Below are 21,525 nucleotides of genomic sequence, written 5' to 3'. Positions count from 1 at the left end.
TTTTCATGTTCATCGTAACACCATTGAAATTAGTAAATTTCCTTTATTAAGACGGTTTTTAGAGCAATCTAAAATATGCTTGCAAATAGCATTTTTCAAAAAAGGTCGGGTAAAACGGAAACTGCATGAAAAAGGTTCAATTAGCTGAACAATTGCTATAAAAGTAAATACATACTTTTGTGAGTTAAGTATATGAGAACATTTTAAACCAAAATGGAATCAACTGGTCCGAATCCACTAGCGAAATTACGTATTATATAGGCGCTTTTTTAACCGGGACTCAACTTTCAAGAGTTTTTAGGGCCTGTTTGAGGATCTGATTCAACTTTTATTTCGAAACGTTGAGCAATGCGCTCAAGCCCGTTGACCTGAATTCGCTGGTTTTTCTTCGGGTTGTTAATGAGAAGCCTAAGGAATATTCCACCGTTGAAAACGGTCGAAATTTCCGTAAAAGTTGCGACTTATGGGCTATTTTCTGAGTAGCAAAAATTACATCAAATAGTGCATCCTCAAAGTTTTTGTTTGTATTTGTTCACCTTTAGGAAACCTTGCCTGCTGTTAATCAACAAAGGGTCTCGAAAGTGTTGATGCACTTAGGCAAACATATTCCCATCATTAGATGTGTGCCAAACATTGAAATTTCAGAAATATTGAAAGTGTCCGTTTTACCCGCTGTGTCCGTTTTCCCAACTTTCTCCTATAAGATTGAAACTCTGTTTTTAATTAGAAAATTTGATTATTAGGTATGATTTCGGAATTTAATCACTTTTTTCATCTTATATATAAAAATGGAGGCGTTTTCTTTGTAACAACAGGTATAAACGGACGGTCGGAATGAAGTGAAATTTAGTATCCGAGGGTTTTTCGGTTCAGAGATGATTTGCATAATAGTTTCGAGAATCTCACTTTTTATGGAAAGGGCTCCCATACAAAATCATATCTCAAATTTAAAAATGGAGAAACGGACGGTCGGAATGAAGTGAAATTTAGTGTCCGAGGGTTTTTCGGGCCAGCGCAGCTATGGTTTGTATAATAGTTTCGAGAATCTCACTTTTTAAATGAGGGCTCCCATATAACATCAATTTGAAATGGGACACAACTCGAACAACATTAAGGCGATTTTCATGAAAATCAATTCACGAGCACGAATTAGTTAAAGATGTATAGATGAAGTAAAACAATTTCTAATGATTTATTAATTAAAAGGTAATAAGAAGTTTACCGGGTCAGCTAGTTTCTCATAAAAAATCAACAATTCCTATCATATGAAAAATAATTAACAATAACTGAAATTTTGAGTGTTGAACTTGGTTCATATTCCGAATTTGGTTCTTAGTTCTAGAGCTTAACCCTGAAGCACAACCTTTAAGTGGAAAGTAGTGGAACCCGTAAGCTAAATCCTCACCACATATGTAAATTATTTAGATTCAATTATTCATAGTTGGTCAAAACTGGTAAAAAGATAAAATTTAAATAAAATTTTAAAAATAAAATAAAAATAATGAACACACACACGTATAGCATTCTCAGTGAAACTTCATGTTTCTTTGAAAATATCTAGTTTACTTAACTCTAAGGAGTCCACCATCCCACAGAAAAAGTGCTCTGTATGCCGTGACCGAGATTCGATCTCATGACCTCTGGCTTACAAGACTTGACCGCTATCCTTCTAAGCCACGGTCGGCGGCAGCTTCCAGTGTTGATTACTGATTCCAAAATACATCAATCATATTATATGTATCTCCCATAGCTCATATTAAAAAAAAATTTAAACTATGTTACAATAACCATATACTATAATAAAATTATAAAAAAAAACTAAATATATTAATACTAAAGTTCTATTCGCAAGTATCAAACGTTGTAAGTTAATATAATTGTGTATAATAAATTGTTATTATCTAAATCATTCTTGCATGAGAGACTTCAAAAATTGTTTAATTCATAGCTAAATATTTAGTAATTTACTAATCTTTTTTTTGTTTCTTTTTCAGGTGAGTAAAATTATTCCAATAACTTGTCTGTAAGTATTGAACCGTAAATATATATCCAAATCCGAGGGCACAGTTTTTCGAACAGCAAACTCTTGAAACTTATATCTTTCATTCAACAATAAGGATTAAAAATCGAAGTGATGACAAAAATTATTGAAAACAATTTGAAACTAGGCTCGTTACAGTTTTTTTTCCTAACGCTAGCCTTAATGTTCCTTTCCATTGTCAACCAAAAACGCACATATTTAAACACAAGTTAATTTGGTGCCAAGACCCGCGAGGCCATAATGCCTGATTGAGCAATTATCATAACGCAAGCAAACCCACTTCACCACCTTCAACTCCCCAAATGACGCCTCGCCTAGCGTGCCAGCCAGTCAGCTCAGATTCCAACGCCGCGGCCCCGACGCAAATCAGACGAATAAATGTCCTCCCGGGGAAAATCTCCACATTTAAAATTCAATCAAATCATTCATAACTCGGCTGACGAAGAACGGCGCGACTCAAGGCAGCCGACCGACACGACACGCCGGAATCGCACATATGATGCGAGTTGATTACATAACCTTACACTTCTGCTGTTGCACTACCCACGGCTTGGATCGGCAAATAAACTAAATACATACGCGTAGATAGATAGGTACATCATATGGTTAAGTTCTGTGGCCCCAATCCTAGTGAGAGATTGGAGCGTCGGGCGGGCGGCGTTTAGCAACAAGCTGTAAGTACCCTCACACGCACACCCAAACAGATCTCCTTGTCTGGTGGTGTCATCATCATTTCGTAATTCTAGCCAGTAGAACCCGGAGGAAAATCCCCCCAAACCCTGATAATCTTTCGATGACCGGAGAGTAACAACAACAAGTACACACATGGCCAATCGAAATCCATCAAAACAGTTTTCGCCCGTGACCGGGCGTCTCCATTGGGAATTGTCATTATGAGCATTTCCCAAACCCCAATGCTCTCTTTTCCGGAAAAACGAGAGATCTAAAGAGTTCGAGTCGAGCTCCTTCCAGTGTTGGAAAGATGCTCCCTAAAACTTTAACTCTCCACGCTCTTTCTTACTCTCTAGGTTTTCCTTCTCTAGGAAAATGCGCTCCTACCTCACTTTTACAGTGTGTGAGTGATGATGCGATTTTTCCTCCCTCCAATCACGTTGGGGTGTAAACATACGAGTTCATCGTTAGGCAAAAAGTAACTCGAAATGACAACAAAAACATCATTTATTATTAAAAAGCGCCCCGTCGTCGTCGTAAAGTTGGCGTTCCATTCTCTCGCGTTTGGTAGAAACTCTTTGGGTAAACAATACGAATGAACTGCAGCCGTAAGAATCCAATTGGAGAGCAACTTCACACACGAATGCCTACTGGTGGCATCGGGCATAAAATACATGTGTGTGAAATGTGAAGTTGTTGTTGATTGTTGGGAAGAAACAATCTGTACCTACTTGTTCGTTCCATTTGGGGTGAAACACGTGACCCCACTTTACCCCTACTTGATTGATCTTAACGCCTCCGGCAAACTACGGTTTGGACAAAAGTGAGAACAACTACCAAAAGTTACTTCTCAAGGTTGATATCATAGATCAGTTATGTAGGTGAACGTTCTAGTTTAACGAGTCCGATACAATATATTTAACTAGAAAATGTATAAAGTTTTTACGAAATCTCTTCGTACCCTCATTAAACCTCGGAAGAATTTTTAATTCACGTGATATTATAATGTGTCCAGAAAGTGCCATCTATTGCGATGAATTCATTGAAAATATTAAAGGAATATTCACAGACGTCTGAAAATCGAAAAAAATACTCACGGGCAGAGACAACTTCTACCAATCTTTAGGATAGAAAAGAGTGACTTCTTCCCATTTTGTTGTTTTTGCATCATATCTTTCCGAAAAAATTTGACAACTTGTTTTCTGCACCCACAAATCAGTCTCTACTCCAATAATGACATCCCTTGAAGGTGGAATTATCGGCATTAGAATCTATGCCGGACCGGCACAAACAAGCTTTCTCAAAGCTGACATTGCCCTCCCAGCGCAACCACATTGCATATGACTGAAAGAAACTAAACAAAACCAGGACCGTGCGATGGGTTTGTTTTCAAAATTAAGATTAAGCTAGAAATAATGACAATACCGAAAATGCATAGCAAATTAATTTATTTATCTTGTCAAACTTCGTAGACCACAATACTTAAAACTAGTTAAAACTAATGTTATCTATTATTTTGTGGTTGTATGTATTTGTTTTTAAATGCAATTTTTAATTATGTTTTATTTATTGTTACGTCTATAATTTCACATTCTGCATTGTATTTGTACATCATTTGATTAATGGGTTGATATTTTGAATAGTCCTTGTCATTAAATTTAATGTAAAATAATTGTTTGTTTCTTATTGGACGGGAGGGTGCATAACAATGGAGTTTTGAAAGTAATTCAGGACTGTTTATTCTTTGTGTAACAATATCATTTAAAAACGAAATTTGAGAAAATTCTTTACGTTTCCTTAGAACCTGTCAATTAGCTTACAACGTGATTCGTATGATAATGTGATCCAGTTTATTTTACGGAGTGCATACAATAAAGATTATTTTTGAACAGATTCAAGACGTAGCTCGTGATTATTTGAATAAGGATTCCATATGACACTACAATACTCTAATATCGATCGTACATAAGATATATAAAGTGACTTTATGGTGTATTGATCTTGAAAGTGGTGGCTGAAACGCTTAACAAATCCTAACATGCAATTAGCTTTATTAATAATGATGTTCTAAAAACGTAAGTTTCGAATCTAAGATGACACCAAGATCTCTTACAATTTGGCATTTTTGTACCGGTTCACTGCCTAATTTAGTAAAAAAAAGAAAGGAATTTGATTTCAAAAATGTTTTTTTTTACTTATGGCCATCACATAAACTCGACGAAATAATAAATTTTACTGATTAGATTCAAAATAAATCAGAATCAAAGTATAGATTCAATGCTATTTCCGGCCAGTCAAATTATTTAAAAAGATGTTCCTTATTCTGAACTACACATTTGCTTGAAATAAATTTTAAGCATCAATACTTCCGAAACCCCAGATATCAAATGCAAACTAAAATTTCGAAAAAAATCGTAATTTATTGCTTCGGACATAAGAATCATAGAAATAATTTACATAAATTATAACCCATGCGTTTTCTTCATTTTCAATTGAAGGCTTTTGACACGAATGCCAAAATGTTGGTAAAGTGTCACAAATAAACAAAAAAAAATTGAAGGCTTCATTGAAAAACTCCGCTGAAATGTTTTCAATTTGAAATAATATTTTTACAAGACTTGAATTGTGAATTCTTTTTCATTAGAACCGATCTGATAATGAAAAAAAAAATCATTTTGGACTTGAATTTATTCAAGACACATACCTACTTGATGATTAAATTTAATTCGATCCAAAGAAGACAATCCATTTTATTTCAAGAGTGTCAGTGATCAAAATGAAAGATGAAATAATTTTTATATTAAATATTTTAAATATTTTTTTTTATATTAAAATAATTTTAAAGGATAAAAAAGTTCATTTGATTAATTCACTATAAAAATTTGGCATATTTATAAAACCACATGTTTAATTCATCATTGAAAGCTTTTAATTCCAAAGTACAGATTGATCAATGACTGATTCTTGAGTAATCAATATTAATTTTAATCTGAATTGGCATTTCGGCAAATTTTATAGAAACAAAGAAGAACTTTTAATGAGAATGAATATGAAACTGATAGTTGGACAAGTGAAGCGCTTCGGGTAGAAGAAACGAATAGATGTTGAAAGAATGTAAGCTAGGGCTTTGTGTTATCGATCGCCTTTTTTTTCAATTGCCTGTGTGATATTTTGCCCAGCACCAGCTGGTTTTTTGTAGTAAGTGAGAAAGAAGCCAAAAGCACGAAATCGGACCGAGGAAACTGTCGTGTAATAATACAAAGGGATGTAAGTCACCCAAAATACTGATTAGAATTGGTGGAAAAAACTGACCGAAATTAACAAATCATTTTGCCTGATAACAAAATTGATTTTGTCTGAAATATTCAAATTTTTCCCTCTATGCCTTGAACCATATGGTAGAAAGTTACCTGTTAAAACCTTTTTTTATGAGACTTAACGACTGTTACACAAGAAGCAATTTGGCTGGAAAACAAGCAACGGTCCTTTTATTCACAATTTTTTTTTAGTTGTGGACAATGTTTTAAGTCCCCTGAATAAAGGATCAAGTTTCTTGATTCTAAAAATAGTAAGCTTTTTTTCGAAAAGGAAGTAGGCGTTTGCAAAATTTTGATTAAAAAATTCAACAATTTATAGTGAAAATAATAGTTTTGAATTGTAGATTTAGTGTTCTTTAGTACAACTAACAGATTGAATAGTAAAAAAAAATTAATTTCAAAACGGTGATTTTGCGTACCGTGTTAACTGTGCCTGAGGAGCAGAATGGCTCAACGAGAACTGGTCACGGATTTGGAAGAGACATCGGATGCTTTCATGAATCAAAGTTTACAAAAATAATTTGTTTTTCGAATTTTGTTTGTTTGTTTGTTTATTTGTTTGTCTGGGATTTTAAAACTATCGTGTTATCCATCCCTATTCCTCCGTGGCTTTTTGATTTTCGAGATGTTTTCCTGTCTTTGAAGAACAAATTCAGCATGAGATTGGAAATTTTGCAGGAGTTTTATAGTCCAAGTTCTGAAATAAGAAAGTGTTTTTAAGATTGTCAAAAGGCGCTTTTGGTTGAAGTGATGATCTGGCGACAAAGCACTTTCGCTTTTTAGTGATTTTGTTGGAAGAAATTGATTTGTAAAAATACAATAAACGAATAGGGTCCTGTGAAATTTGAAAAAGGTTATTCAAAGTGGAGTTTTAACTGGCGCTCTGTAACTTTGTCCCACGAGTTGCATGGCAGAGGACTAAACTAAAGAGCGTACAGTAAACAAAGAGATGAAATATCACGATTGGAATTTTTGATTTGCTGTCAGTGTCATTCCAATCGAGCAAAACCAAGCAGTCTTAAAGATAGCCCTACAGCATGGTTGTAAGCTCATTATTTTATAAGGAATCAAATGGTACCTCTTTGTTTACTATAGTCTATTTTGACTAGACGAAGTTGTAGTTGGAATTGACTGATGTAATCGTTCAAATTTTAACTATAAATGATCAGTTTCGTGTAGCGAGTCATCTAACTCAGTTGTTTAGATCCTAAAATTAAGTCTCCTGAATTAATTTTTGCAGATTTAAAAGAAAACATCGGAATCGAATACATCAGCTAGATTATCCAATACCAGTCTGTCAACTCTGTCGTATCGTAAATATAAACTTTAAACTATATGAAAATATTGTTCGGTCCATGACTACCAGAAATCTAAATCTGTTATTTAAGCTATTTTTATAACAATCATTAATCAAACAATTTTTATTTATCAGCTTCAAAAACTTCAACGAAATTTTAGCGACTCAATACGTCGCCGCGATCATGCAAGAATTTGCGAGAGCAAGACAAAACCTAATAAAATCATTGCTTCATGCAAAACAAGTACTTTTTAGCATCAAAAAAGTTTTATTGAAATTTACTAAATAAGAAAGTAAAATTTTGAACCTTCGCACTGACTATTCACTTGAGATTTCCAGACAAAACTGTGTTCCATTGTGGTGGAGTACGGCCCTGTAAAGTAGAACCGCGCAGCGCAGTTAGTAAAACAAACACTTTGCTCAGCATAAACGCAGTCACGCCACCCGGGCAGCGAACGGGCGACAGCAATAATTCTGAGCATTGCAGAAATATACAGCATAAGGCCCGCCGATCGTGGTGAGGAACAAAAAGAAAGTTTTGAATAAAGTCAGTCTTAAGTGACACTTGCACCAAAGCACACGTATTTGTATTCAATCAACGAATATCACAGTTCCAGAGAATGGGACTTATAACACCATTATCAAACCTAAGTTATTAACTTTATCAACAAAATCTAAGTTTACTCCATTGATCGAAAGAGTTGGTGTTTTGGAGGTTTTGTTTTCAAATTTGAAATAAGCATAGCTTTAGTTTTTTCAGAGTCTATTGGAAGATAATTGTTCTCAGACCAGGTGGAGAGCTTTTCGAGATCACTATTTCATCTAAGAGAAACATCAATAGGGCTGTATGTCTCATCATCGCATAGATATTGTTGAACATCATCAGCAAAATTATGAATCGAACAGTATTCAAATATTAATGGTAGATCATTAATAAACAAGGAGAATAGAACTGGGCCCAAAACTGAACCCTGAGGAACTCCCGAAACTATTGGTTTAAATTCTGAACAACTGCCATCATATAACACAGATTGGCTCCTCTACCTGATAAATCAATTGCAGATTTAGAAAATCCAAATTTCTTACTTAATTTTACACAGAGCTTTTTATGAGAAACTCGGTCGAATGCTTTAGAAAAATCAATGAGAACTAGAACAGCAATACCTTTTTTATCAATAGTTTTAGCTTTGTCATTATGAACTTTTATAAGCGCAGTTTCAGTACTATGACTTTCTCTAAAGCCTGATTGAAACTCATGGACTAAGTAAAGATTCTGTTCGAGCCCAAGAGTAAACATCGAACCCAGTTGTACCGGATAAGTTTTTCAATAACGATCCGCCAACTGCAACGTTGATAAAGTCGCGAATGCTATAAAAGATGGTAAAACGACTATAATCGAAACAAAACAAAAAAAAGTAAAGATTCTGGCAGTAGCAAGTAATTTGGTGTTTCATGAGTTTTCCAAACACTTTTGATAAAGCACTCTGAATACTTATGGGACGTAAGTTAGAAATGGCTGTAGATTTAGGTTTTTTTAATAAAGGAATAATTTTAGTTAATTTCCATTCCAAAGAATATTGGGAAGTACTTATGATAGTATTAAAAAGGTGAGTGACAAACGGCAAAATAAAAGGTAAAGCTAACTGCAAAAGTTTTATAGGTATATTGTCATAACTTGTAGCGTTGGATTTGATAGAGTGAACAGCATTCACAATTTCATAGTCAATGATGGCATTGAAACTAAATGCATTGGACTGCCCCAAGTAATTCGGTATATAATTGTCATTTGTTGAGAAGTTAGAAATGAAAATTCATTAATTTCATCTGCAGTGTAATTGAGAATTGTTCCACTATTGTTATTTTTGGTTATGTCCAGTCTCTTCACATTTTTCCATAGTTGTTTTGGGGGAAGATCAAAGTTCATGCTCTTTTTATCATGAATTATTTTTGATTTCATAATAAGTGAAATCACTTTATTGCGTAGCACTTTAAAGCTTGCCCTATTTTTAGAATATTTATTGCGAACCCATGTCTTGTAAGCTAAGTCCCTGATGAGCATTGCAATCTCAATTTCTCGATTAAACCATGAGTTTTTACGGGTTTTATTAAATCTCGGTGGAAAGCAGCATTCATGAAGCAAATTTAAATTAGAATTCAAAATTTGTAAAAGTCGGTTAGAATCATTAATCGAATAGAAATCATGCCATTCACTGTTCAGTAGGGGAGAGTGGGGATACTTGATCCCCTTTTCTTATTTTCACCATATCATTTTGGAAAAAAATAACAACTCGCCGTCTTTGACATTTTCTGACAGCTTGAAACTTCAAATTTCTATGCTCCAAAAATTAGAACGATACTTGAACCCGTTGATGAACTAGAAGCATTTTCGTGAGAGTAAAAAATTTGCGATTTTTCTGAAGTTAGGGGAGACTTGATCCCCTATTGAAGGAGACTTGATCTTTTATTCAGGAAGCCCTAATCCTTGTATAAAAATCAAACAAAACCCCAAGATAGAATGTTAATTGACTATTTTGGTCATGTTTGTTCTCATATCACAATTTATAGCAGACATAAGAAGAAAATTCTATAACTTGTCTCAACGCTAATACCATTGCATATTTAAAGGCGCTGTTTTTTTATAATTAAGAGAAAATTAATTATTTTTGCTCTTTTCTTCAGACAATTGTTTGATAAATATTAGTTTTTGGATAAATATTAGTAATTTCGTAATCAGCAATCATAACGATCAATTCAGAAGAAGAATATGCCGTTTGGAAGGGTGATCAATTGTACCCATAATCAACTTTTTAGAAACCTTTTTCTGAAGAAAGTTGAGAGTTTTCCATTGCTTTGAAAATGTGGCATTATGAAGTTCATTTTACGCTCGAACGATTGATACATTGGAACAAATATTTTTTTCATAATTTTCCCATGTAAGGAACATTTTAAAGTGATGAAAAAAGATCTTCAAGTTACATTTTGTGAAAATTTTCAAACAAAGTTCAATTACTCAAACAATTATTTTCTTAAAATTTTTAAAACTACAAGCATTGTTATTTTGCTCATTTTGGCACATTTTTCTAGAACATTTGATTTTTGTAGGACATTCCAGTTTCGAGATATGATTGATTTTAATGATGTTGTGTACAGAATTAGAAATAAACAGATCAAGTAATGAGCACCCATTACGATGAAAAAAAGTCGGTTCAGAGTTGGCTATATGAAAAGAAGAACTTTCTAAGATATTAAGAAGATTGCTTGATTTTCTAGAGTATCTATACGGGTCTGTATTAAAGTCACCGATGACGAATGTAAAATCATAGTTTAGTGCAAAATCTTCAAAGTGTTTCAACAGAACATCTGAACAGTCAACATTTGGTGGATTATAATAAATTCCGATCAAAATTGAAGTTATTCCAATAAAAAGCTCAAGTAGAACAAATTCAGTTTGATTTGGTGTATCATTTTCAGATATGGAAATTATGCGACATTTAAGACCTTTTTAAAAATGAATACAAATTTCACCTCCATGACGATTAATATCATTTCTCAAAATATTATAGCCTTGAATTTCAATAATTGAATTGGAAATAGAGTCATCAAGCCAACTTTCTGAAAAGCATATCAAATCGAGTCTACTATTTTGAAATAAGGTTTTCAGTTCTTCAAATTTAGTCACCTTACGAGCACACATACTTTGAACCATTCAAGTGGCGGATGTTAAGCTTATCAGGGCACAGCACAGCATGTAGTACTGCACTTGGAATATCCATGGAAAAGGCATTACTATGGATACGTCCAGCCATGATCACACAACAAAAGTAGCGATTTCAAGAAAGTTACCCATCGTAAACCCAACAAAGAAACTAAATCTAGCAACTCACCTTCTAACTGCTCTTTTAACATCGTATAAAAAGAAAAATACAAATTTCGTGATCAAATCGACTGATCGAAAAAAAATATCAGAAACTACATCTCATTAGTTTTATGCACATCCGTATTATTCATTGCAGAAAATAGTTTATATGCTGTCTTGGGATGAAATATTTGTCATAGTTTAGGCTTTAAGAAAAACTGTTTTCAAAAGAAATCGGCCGAAGGGGACCAAAGTTATTTTTGAAAAACTGGATTTTCATGTTTCTCCCGAACAAAATGTCTCAAAATCCCATACAAACTTTAGGCTCGTTGAGCGACCCTTTCCCGTGATCCGATCTGGCCCAAATTTGGCATGAGACCTTGTACTAGGCTTAGGATCAATTTAAGCCTGCAGTGCATAATATTTCACAAGCTTGAAATTTCCCATGCAATTTGGGGCGGTCTAATTCGCCCAAACAAAATTACAAGCCGTTTAACTTCCAATAGCGTCATATTGACACTCAAGAGCGGATAAGGGTTAAAAAAAAGTCATGCATTCATGGGTTAAAGCTGAAATTGTAAATAAATCTTCAAATATTGAAGACTTTGTCACGCAGCTTAACGGCGAACACGAAATTATTGCAACACCGAAAATGTCATGCCAATTTTCTTATAATGGTTAGAATTAAACCAAAATTTTAGGGTAGTTTTAAACATATATTTACTTCAAAAATAGTTAAAATAGTTAAAATAGTTAATCGATGGAGCCTTGAGTGTAAAATTGAACGCATTTTCGCTTGAAGCCCTCCATCGAAGTCTTTACAGTGTCATCCGTTACCAGTTTCTCAGTTTTTTCCATTTTCTTAATATGTCCTTCTCGTCTTTAACTGTCTTCTTGCTCTTCCGAAGTTCCCGCTTCATTATTGCCCAGTACTACTGCACCGGGCGCAGCTCCGGACAGTTTGGCGGGTTCATGTCCTGTGGAACAAAATGGATAGAATTGGCCTCATACCACTCCAGGACACTCTTAGGCATGATGCCAAATCTGGCCAAAATGGCGGAGCTTCATCGTGTTGCTGCTAGAACGGTAAAAGGCGCTTCTTGAGGCACACAGATTTGTAGATCTCGTCATTTACTATGCCCTTTGTCACGAAAGGCTCACTCCTCAGTCCGCTAGAGCAGATGACCTGCCAAACGGGATATTTTGAGGCGAACTTTGACATTTTCTTCTTCTCAAATTTTTCGTCCACATCGAACTTGCTCTTGCCAGTGAAAACTCCAACCCTGGAATTAGCTGAAAATCGGCTCTTCTTTGCATTCTGGACGAATCTCTGCGACATGCTGATCTTTTTAGCCAAATCACGGCTTGAGACGTTGGGATTTGCTAATCATCCGCTTCACCTTTCTCTCCGTATTTTTGTTCTCGGTTTCGGGTTTTCTTCCAGCCCCTTGCCGTTGTCCACCGTCAACCGCTCCTGGAACCGCTTCAACACTCTTGAGACGGTTGAATGGTGAATGTTCAACATGTTTCCAAACTGCAGGTGCGACAGGTCAGGAAGTTCCAGGTGTTTGGAAAGAATAGAGTATTTCCTGAAACAGATTGTGGTAGGGTAGCTTTTTGTTTTTGTTTTGAAAAATGTAAACACCAACTGGTCGCCATTTTGATCTTTGATGATAAGCACTGTTCAATGCTTTCTTTTAAAAATTTCATGTCAACATGTTAACATGTTAAAACCTTCATGTCTTAACTTGTTATGAATTTACAAATCATTAAATAAAGAATTTATATGCTACTCACCAAGGTGCGCTTGCAAAACCACTACAATTGCATTGCCAATTTCATATCGTTACTATCTGGTCATTGAACATACGTAATGTTGTTGTTATGTTTACCCTACCACGATATGCCGAGAAAATGTAAACATGAGAAATCAGCTGTTCGTCTGACAAGTGAGGAAATGCCTTATTTGTTCTCTCGACTCGCCTTGGTTCACCTCCATTTTTGTTGAATCGAAAAACACGACTTCGACTTTGACAGCATATAAACAATACACATCAATAAGAAAGTGTGCAAAATTTGATTGATGTTTACCCAATGGTGAAAAAGCTATGCCCTGATAAATGTGTCGCAATAATTTCGTGTTCGCCCTTTAAGTCTGAAATCTAAGTTAAATTAAAAACATAAAACATAAATATTTTTTTGTAGGCTTTACTTTTTCTCTTACAGCTTGGAAAAAGTCTCTTCACATGCATCTTATACTCGGTATTAGTTTTCAGGATTATGGTAATAAAATCATGCAATCAAGTTATGTTTCTCTTGTTTTTCAATTTTGAACTTAGAATTGGAAACATTTTTTCACTATTCCACTGGAAAGTTCCTTACACTCCCACCGAACCATTTTCTCTCAGAGCAAATTTCCCCCAAACACGACGCGCTCCATTCCACAACCTCTCACAACCAAAACAAAGTTGTGGTGCTTCTCGACCATCTGGCTGACTGGCTGCCAAGCTGGATTGGAAGTTTATTTCACACCACCACCCCACAGTAGGGACCAACAGCTGAGAAAATCCATCCCGTCGCAATTTGCGCGCAGAGAAGGTGGAAAATTGTGTGTTGAAAGCCATCTCTCATCAATCCGAACCGAGGGAAGTTCCGCGCTCGTTTTCGCTTCGCTCTTCTTCCTGCTGATTCGAGATGGCTTAGCAGCTCCGACCGGACCGAGGACGACGATCCACATTCAGTTTTTCGCTAGATTTCGCCAAATGTAGGCCACAACACCGCATCCAACCACAACCGACCCGTATCAAAAAAAATAATCCTTCTCTGTCTCTGTCTCTGGACGCTCTTCGCTATATGCATCTAGTTTTTTGACACCTCCGGAAAACTCCGACGATCACAATCATCTGCTGCTGCTACTACATAGTTACTCAAACCCTCCGGCATCTGTAGTCGTCGAAATCCTCCGGCGGCGTTGTCGTCGGTTCCCCGTTTGAATTTTAGTAGAAACCCACCGGTTCCGGTTTGTCGGAGTGTTTGACGCGTTGGAGTTTTCGAAACTCTCCAGTAGTGTCCGGTGAAGAATCGTAAATATTTTCTTCGGCGAAAAGTTACGAAAGTTTGAAAAAAAAACCCTCCCCGAAGAGTTGAAACCACCACCTTGGAATCGCGAAAAACGGAACGTCGTCGTAGCGTAGTGCGTAGCCTGTGAATGTTTTGGAAGTGAGTACGATCCCTGGCCAGTAGAGTCCAGTTCAGTGATTGCGTAAACGATTACGTTTTTCTCTTAAAACAAAGTTCAAGTTTCCTCCTCAAGTGTGTCCCAATCTTTGGCCCACCCACAAAACAAAAGAGAGTTAAAATTTGCACCACAAAGTAAGGGAAGAAAGACCGAGGAAGAAGAACCAAACAAAACAACGATTATCGTTCACAATAAAAGCGTTATTTTTTTTTGTTGTTGTCGTTGCTGATTGTATGAGTGTATGTGCTGTGGGCGTTTCACCCAAACAATAGATGGAAAGTCAGAGGACCCAAAACGATTCTGCCTCAACACAAATCCGCAAAAAAAAAACGAAACAACGAATCGCAATATTCAATGGCGGCATTCGACAGACAACAAGCAAGTGAAGAAAAGAAAAGGGAAAATGAATGGTGGAAATCGGAAAACCATTTTTTTTTTTCAGAGTGTGTGCCCGGAAGCGAAGCAGGGAAGGGATGTGTAACCCAGGGGTTTGAGGAATCCTGGGGCTACAACACTGTGCTGTGTGTTTTGTCGTCGCGTCATGTGATTTGAGGAATTTTGATATTGGTTCCCGGTAGCAGCTTTTGCTGTCTAGTGGAGTTTTGCTGCTCCGCTTCGATTCAGCTCAATTCGACAGAACTACTCGGAAGTTGTGTGTGCTTAACAAAGTTTGACGAAGTTTAATGGATCTTAAATTGATATCCAAGGCTTTAACAAAAACACATTTAAAGATGGAAATTTAAATTTGGTTATCTCAAAATCATTTAAAGTTGTTGCAGGTTTTTCATTTACAAGTATTAGAAAAAAATGCATAAATGCATTAATAGTTTCATATTGACTGAACAAAGTTTTACGTTACTTCTGAATACAAACGAAGCTACCTAATCTTAATGGTCTTAAAATTCTCGAAATTCATGAAGCCTGCACTCTTTCAATTTTTACGTGCCTGAGAGGGGAATGACAAAATTTTGGCACTGGTGTCAATACACTTTTTTTTCAAAAATGAAAAATTTTCGTGAAGTTTTAGAGAAGTTAAAGTAACAAAAATATTTTAACTTGCTGGTGAAACGAGTACTCGGCTAAATATTCGATTGGATTTAAAAAAAAAAGAACAAGAACTTTTTCCTATTCTTTTCTGTCTTCTCCATTTGAATTTTCCTGGACATTTTTGTATCAGTTATTTTCCAATAGCAAAATACGTTTTTTATTCCTAACTGGGTACCAATGTCTGATGAAAAAATGCACTCAAGCACTCCAATCTAAGTTGTGAGCCTACTTGGTTGAATAGTTCTACTGAATCAAAGCAATCGAAAGATTCCCTTTAATTCAACCACGATATAAGAGAAGTTCAGATACCGATCTTTCGATTGCTTTGATTCAGCACTCAAGCTTAACTTAAGTTTCTGGAAATTGATTTGTTGCTTTTCCAGTTGAATCGCTTGATATTTTGAAAGTTATCCAACAACATGGTAGCACGATGTCTTTTAGGACAATTTCAAGAAACAAAATTAGGCATTTCCGAAAATTGGCCACACTATCCAGGAGATTCTCCCCTATTCAAGGCACTATTCAGGAAAAAAAATGAGCGAGTGGACTACAACCACCCTTTTTTAAGATTTGCAAATAAAATATACAAGCAAATTTATAAAACTTCACTGATATAAATTCCTAAAAGTATCAAAATTCAGATTTTTAATCTTGAATGTATTAATCCTTTAAATTAAATGAAAAATTTAAACATTTCGATGAAAATAAATAAAAATCTAAATATTACGGACAAAATGTGGAAATTCCGTAGAAAATGTCAGAATGAACAATAAAAACAAGTTTAAAATATCCATAAAATTCACTGCCAATCTTTAGAAAATAAAAAAAAACATTTTTTTTCTATTTTCATTTCGATCGAAGACAGAATGGAATATTTAGTCGAAAGAATAAAGTTACAATTCAATCAATTATTATCATATTGTTTTTTCCTCACAACTCTTTATGCTCTAAACACCTTTTGGTGTGGTTCTGAAAAAAAAATTAAACAAACTGTTTTTTCGATAAATATTGAATGTACACAGCTTTTCGCATTGTTTGATAAGAAAAATATTCCATAAATGTAAAAATATACGTTTATTATTTAAAAAATCTAAGAAATTTAACATAGATAATCGTTTGGCATTATTTACTCAAAATCTATCATTTTAGCACATATACCATTTGGCTCTGCGAGTCTCATATTATTGTAAAATATCGAAATTTTTCCAATTTGTTATTGTTTGCTTAGCTTAACAGGACAGGGTATACTTATGAAAATCAAACCCAATCCAAATATATTTTCATTGGTATTCTCTCAGAAGAACGCTTTTTTTAGCAAAATGTTGATTCATCCTGTTCATAGAAAGCTTTCCAAATTCACTTGTTAAATCGAGATATTGAAAAATTTGGAAAGAGTTGAAGTGAGTTGAGGTTGAGGTCTGTACTTTGGAATATCAATATTATTTATGATATAACTAGAGTTCGTCTAAAAAAATATTCTTTTAAATGTCAATAGCTCGTGAACGCTAATTTTTTTATTTTCAACAATACCATTCTGCGTTTTTTTTTTAAATTTGCCAATCAAATTTTTCTAAGGAAAACGGTGAACTTGAAACTTTTGGAAAATGGGCGGTCATTTTTATGATATCTGGCGACCATCAGGTATCAAGTATCAGAATGGGGGTAGGCTTAATAGCGGCACGTTATCCAAACATACGGGAAAATTGTGCCTAGCCTTTTTTTTTATCCAAGATTTCATCATTTACCTGAGAAACCTGAAAAACCTATAAAAGGAAGAAATAAATTCAATCTATTTAAGATGGCATAAAGCCTTTCCACTAGGGATTATTAGCATTAAAGCTCTTTTCTACATTCGGTAAGGAATGATAGAATGTTTTTTAAGTTTAATTTCTTAAACTCAGATTCGCTTAAGGCGTAAGATCCCAGAGTATGAAAACGTAGTCTGGCAAATGAGGGACAGTTACATATAAGATGGAAGGGATCTTCCACATCTGATTCACAACTACCACATACTGGAGATTCAGCACGCTGAATGTTGTGCATGTGATAGTTGAGTTTACAATGACCGGAGAGTGCTCTGATCAAGATGCTGCAATGAGATTTATTTAAAGTTAATAAGTAACTCGATATGATTGGAGATGGTTTTTCTAAAAATAATTTAGTTTGACGACAAGTGTCCAACTCTTCCCAGTATCGTTCATGCTGGTTAGAGGACCAAGTTTGAATTTGAAATGGTTGAAAATTCCCTTATGTCCGGGTACCCATAGAAGGTTTAATCCATTGCCTTCAGCAAGTTCTTCGATTGCTTTCCGGCATGCGATTACCAGTTTTGATCTAGAACTGGAAGCACTGAGTGATTTGATAGCTGCTTGGCTATCTGAACAGAAATAAATTGTTCTGAACATAATCTTCTTTTGAAGTGCAATTTGCACTCCATACATAATAGCATATAGCTCAGCCTGAAAGACTGTACAATATTTTCCTAGAGGTTGAGCATGTTCTATGTTCAACTCGTGACAGTAAATTCCTGCACCTGCACGGCCGTTTGATAATGAACCGTCAGTATAGAATACAATATGAGAGGACATTTGGTCCTCTACGAAACCTGATAACCATTCTTGAGGAGAAGGAAATTTGACTTTGAACCCCATGTAGGGAAAACTACTCGAGAGTGTTAAATCGTTTGGCGCTAGATTAAACTTGTTTAATCTAACTAATTCAGGCCACACATTTGTAAGACTCGATGATCTTTCGATATTTCCTGACAGCCAGAGACCAACTGCCTGTAGACGAAAAGCACATGAGAAGGCTTCCTGTTTTAGGAACAAGTGTAGAGGTTTGATAGAAAACAGAGCCTCTAGTGCTGCAGTAGGAGTTGTAGTGAACGATCCGGACATCCCCAAAAGACACATTCTTTGAAGGTGATTTAGTTTAGTCCGAACTGTTGCAACTTCTCCTTTCTGCCACCACACTAGACACCCATAGGCCAGAATTGGTCTTACTATTGTGGAGTAAATCCAGTGAATATGTTTGGGTTTGAGTCCCCAGTTTTTTCCGATTGCACGTCGGCATTGTCCGAAGGCCATGCATGCTTTTTTGATTCTGAATTCGATGTGATCAGACCAGTTTAATTTGGAGTCAAGAATGACACCCAAATATTTAACTTGATTAGACACGGTGATTTCGGAACCATAAAACAGCAGAGGGCGCACCCCGCGGGTGATACGTTTTTTAGTAAATAATACAATATTTGTTTTTAGAGGATTAACTGAAAGTTCTACATGAGAACACCATCGTTCAACAGAGCGCAGAGCTTGTTGCATTATATCAAATAATGTGCCTATGCACAAACCTCTTACCAGCAGAAGATAATCATCTGCGAATCCATAGGTTGGTATTCCACGGTCATTGAGTTTTCTCAACAAGCCGTCTGCAACTAGGTTCCACAAAAGAGGTGATAGTACACCTCCCTGTGGGCAACCACGTGTGCTAACTTTTGTTATTGAAGCCTGTCTTAAAGACGAATGAAGATTCCTGTTACTTAGCATTGCGCTAATCCAGTTAGTTATAACACTAGGCACACACACACTAGGCACATTATCAAATGCTCCTTCTATGTCTAGAAATGCTCCTAGACATGATTCTTTCTGTGAAAAACTATTTTCAATATTATGTACTACGTTGTGCAGAAGAGTTAATGTTGATTTTCCTGTTTGGTATGCATGTTGTGTCCCATTAAGCGGATGTTGGACAAGACATTCTTGCCTGATATGATGATCAATTAAACGTTCAAGTGCTTTTAATAGAAATGAACTTAGACTAATAGGACGAAAACTTTTGGCTTCGTCGTATGATGATCGTCCCCCTTTTGGGATGAATTTCACGGCTATCTGCCGCCAAAGTTTAGGAATATATCCATGAGCAAAACTGCTTATCATTATTTTTCTTAATATGTGTTTGAAATGATCGAAACCTTTTTGAAGCAAAACTGGAAATAAACCGTCACTTCCAGGAGATTTGTATTGAGCAAAACCATCGATTGCCCATTTGATCGATTCTGTAGTAACTATTTTCCGAGCAAAATGCAAGGAATCTAGACTTCCAGAAAAGAACTCAGGCTCTATCGATGAATCTTGATCAACACATCCTGGAAAGTGAGTATTGAATAGACAACTTAATGTTTCTTCGTCGTTTGATGTATAATCACCACAAGGGGTTTTAAGGTATGAAACCTGATAATCTTTTGATTTGGCTAAGACTTTATTTAACCTACTTGCTTCGTACAAGCTTGAAATGTTTGTGCAGTAGCTCTGCCAACTTGAGCGTTCGGCAGCTCTTGTTGCTTTCCGGTAAGCTCTGCGAGCCAACTTGAAAGCATCAAAACCTTCCGTGCGCCTTCGGTTCCAAGAGCGTCTGCAGTTTTTTCGTAATTTACTGAGATTTGAGTTCCACCATGGTGTACTGTTTTTGTTGAATTTCAACGTTCGTAAGGGACACGCTTCTTCATAAGAATTTAAAATAATTTCGGTGGTTTTTGCAACCACTTCATCCAACTCAGAAGGAGTAGTAATTTCAGGTGTATATCCATGAAATTTAGTAGCAATATGCTCCAAATATAGGTCCCAATTAGTTGTTCTTGGGTTTCTGAATGTAAATGTTTCTAAAAACTCACCTGAGTGTTCAAAATAGATAAACCTGTGGTCAGAAATCGATTCTTCGTTAGGCACATGCCAATTTGAAATTTCCTGAGAAATTTTTCTAGAACAAAGTGTGATGTCAATCACCTCTTCTCTGTCACACCTAACAAAAGTTGGTTTATTTCCTACATTTAGAATTTCTAAATCAGTGCTGCTTAAATATTCCATTAAATTTAAGCCTCTCAGATTGATATCTGAACTACCCCATACAAAATGATGGGCATTGGCATCACAGCCAATTACAAGAGGTATATTTTGTGATTCACAGAATGAAATGACATTTTTTAAATCATCCGTAGGGGATGATTGTTCATATGGTGAGTATGCTGAACAGTAGACGTATTTTATATCAGGCAGCGAAACCTGAACGACGCAAATATCTCTTGTTGTTAGATTGGGTATAAGTGTTGCATTTAAAGAATTGTTTATCAATATACATGCACGAGGTATTATTAGGGCATTAGTCATTACAATTACACTGAACACAGTAAAGTTTGGTTTGAGCAAATTCCCTAAGTAAAAAGTTCCATTTCGGAAATAGGGTTCCATTAAGGATTAAACGACATAAGTTCAGTGTAGCGGTTCTTTTGTGCTGCAGATTTATCTGTGCAACCTTAATAGAAAGCATTTCTATCAAATAATTCCACACATATTTCCATCACACACAAGAACCTCTGCACCTTCATATCGACGCATGAAGCGGGGTATCCCATACAGGATGAAAATTTTAAAATCGTGTGTATAATCTGAATCCCACGAGTTGCCAGGAAAAATACGGCCCTTTGCACCAGTGCCTGGCTATAGTGCAGGCCTTAACAACGTTCTGCTTAAGATAGGATTATTATACACCCTCCTACCCCCACTTTGGGGCCCGCAGGCACAGAACCACCTTGAAGCGGGTGTTTACAAAATTTAGGAGAATACAACTCGTGCATGCGCATTAATAGCAATAAGCACAATTGGTGAATCCTCCCTGAAGAAACTTGGCTTGGAACCAAGCCAAGGTTCCCCCCTCCCAATGTGATAGTCGCATTTGAAGAATGACTAACGCATATGGGAAGTACTGGATAAGTCGCCTTTTACGACGTGGACCAGTATCCCAGTGGTAGTATTCTATAAGCCGCCACCACAAAGCCCTATTATATTATTATTTTTATTATATCTGACGACCATAAAATTTACTTCATGTACATTATAGTAACGTCATTTGACATTTCTGGGATTAATAAACTGATGAGATTTTAAATGCCTTGAAAAGATTGACGTATGTACATACATTGTACATAGATAAGTTGGAAAAGATGAATCTATACTTAAGTTGCCAGAATATTTTCAGCACGTATTCGTGCCGGAAAAATCC

The 21,525-nt window shown here is 35.7% G+C and overlaps 1 protein-coding gene across 9 annotated transcripts in view; it reads left to right on the top strand.

Moving 5' to 3' along the window:
• The window catches only part of LOC129758136 (calcium-binding protein E63-1), a 263,324-nt gene that overhangs the window by 113,399 nt on the left and 128,400 nt on the right, over positions 1-21,525 (top strand). The window contains exon 1 of one of the 9 annotated variants that reach the window (XM_055755603.1): positions 13,918-14,402. The exons of the other annotated variants lie outside the window; for them this stretch is intronic. The gene's annotated coding sequence lies outside the window, so the exon portion shown is untranslated. Of the gene's footprint in view, positions 1-13,917; positions 14,403-21,525 lie in introns of those variants that run through there. 9 annotated transcript variants of the gene reach the window in all.

This window comes from Uranotaenia lowii, chromosome 3 (assembly GCF_029784155.1).
Source record: "Uranotaenia lowii strain MFRU-FL chromosome 3, ASM2978415v1, whole genome shotgun sequence".
Classification (NCBI taxonomy): domain Eukaryota; kingdom Metazoa; phylum Arthropoda; class Insecta; order Diptera; family Culicidae; genus Uranotaenia; species Uranotaenia lowii.
This window is presented reverse-complemented; position numbering and strand designations above follow the sequence as displayed.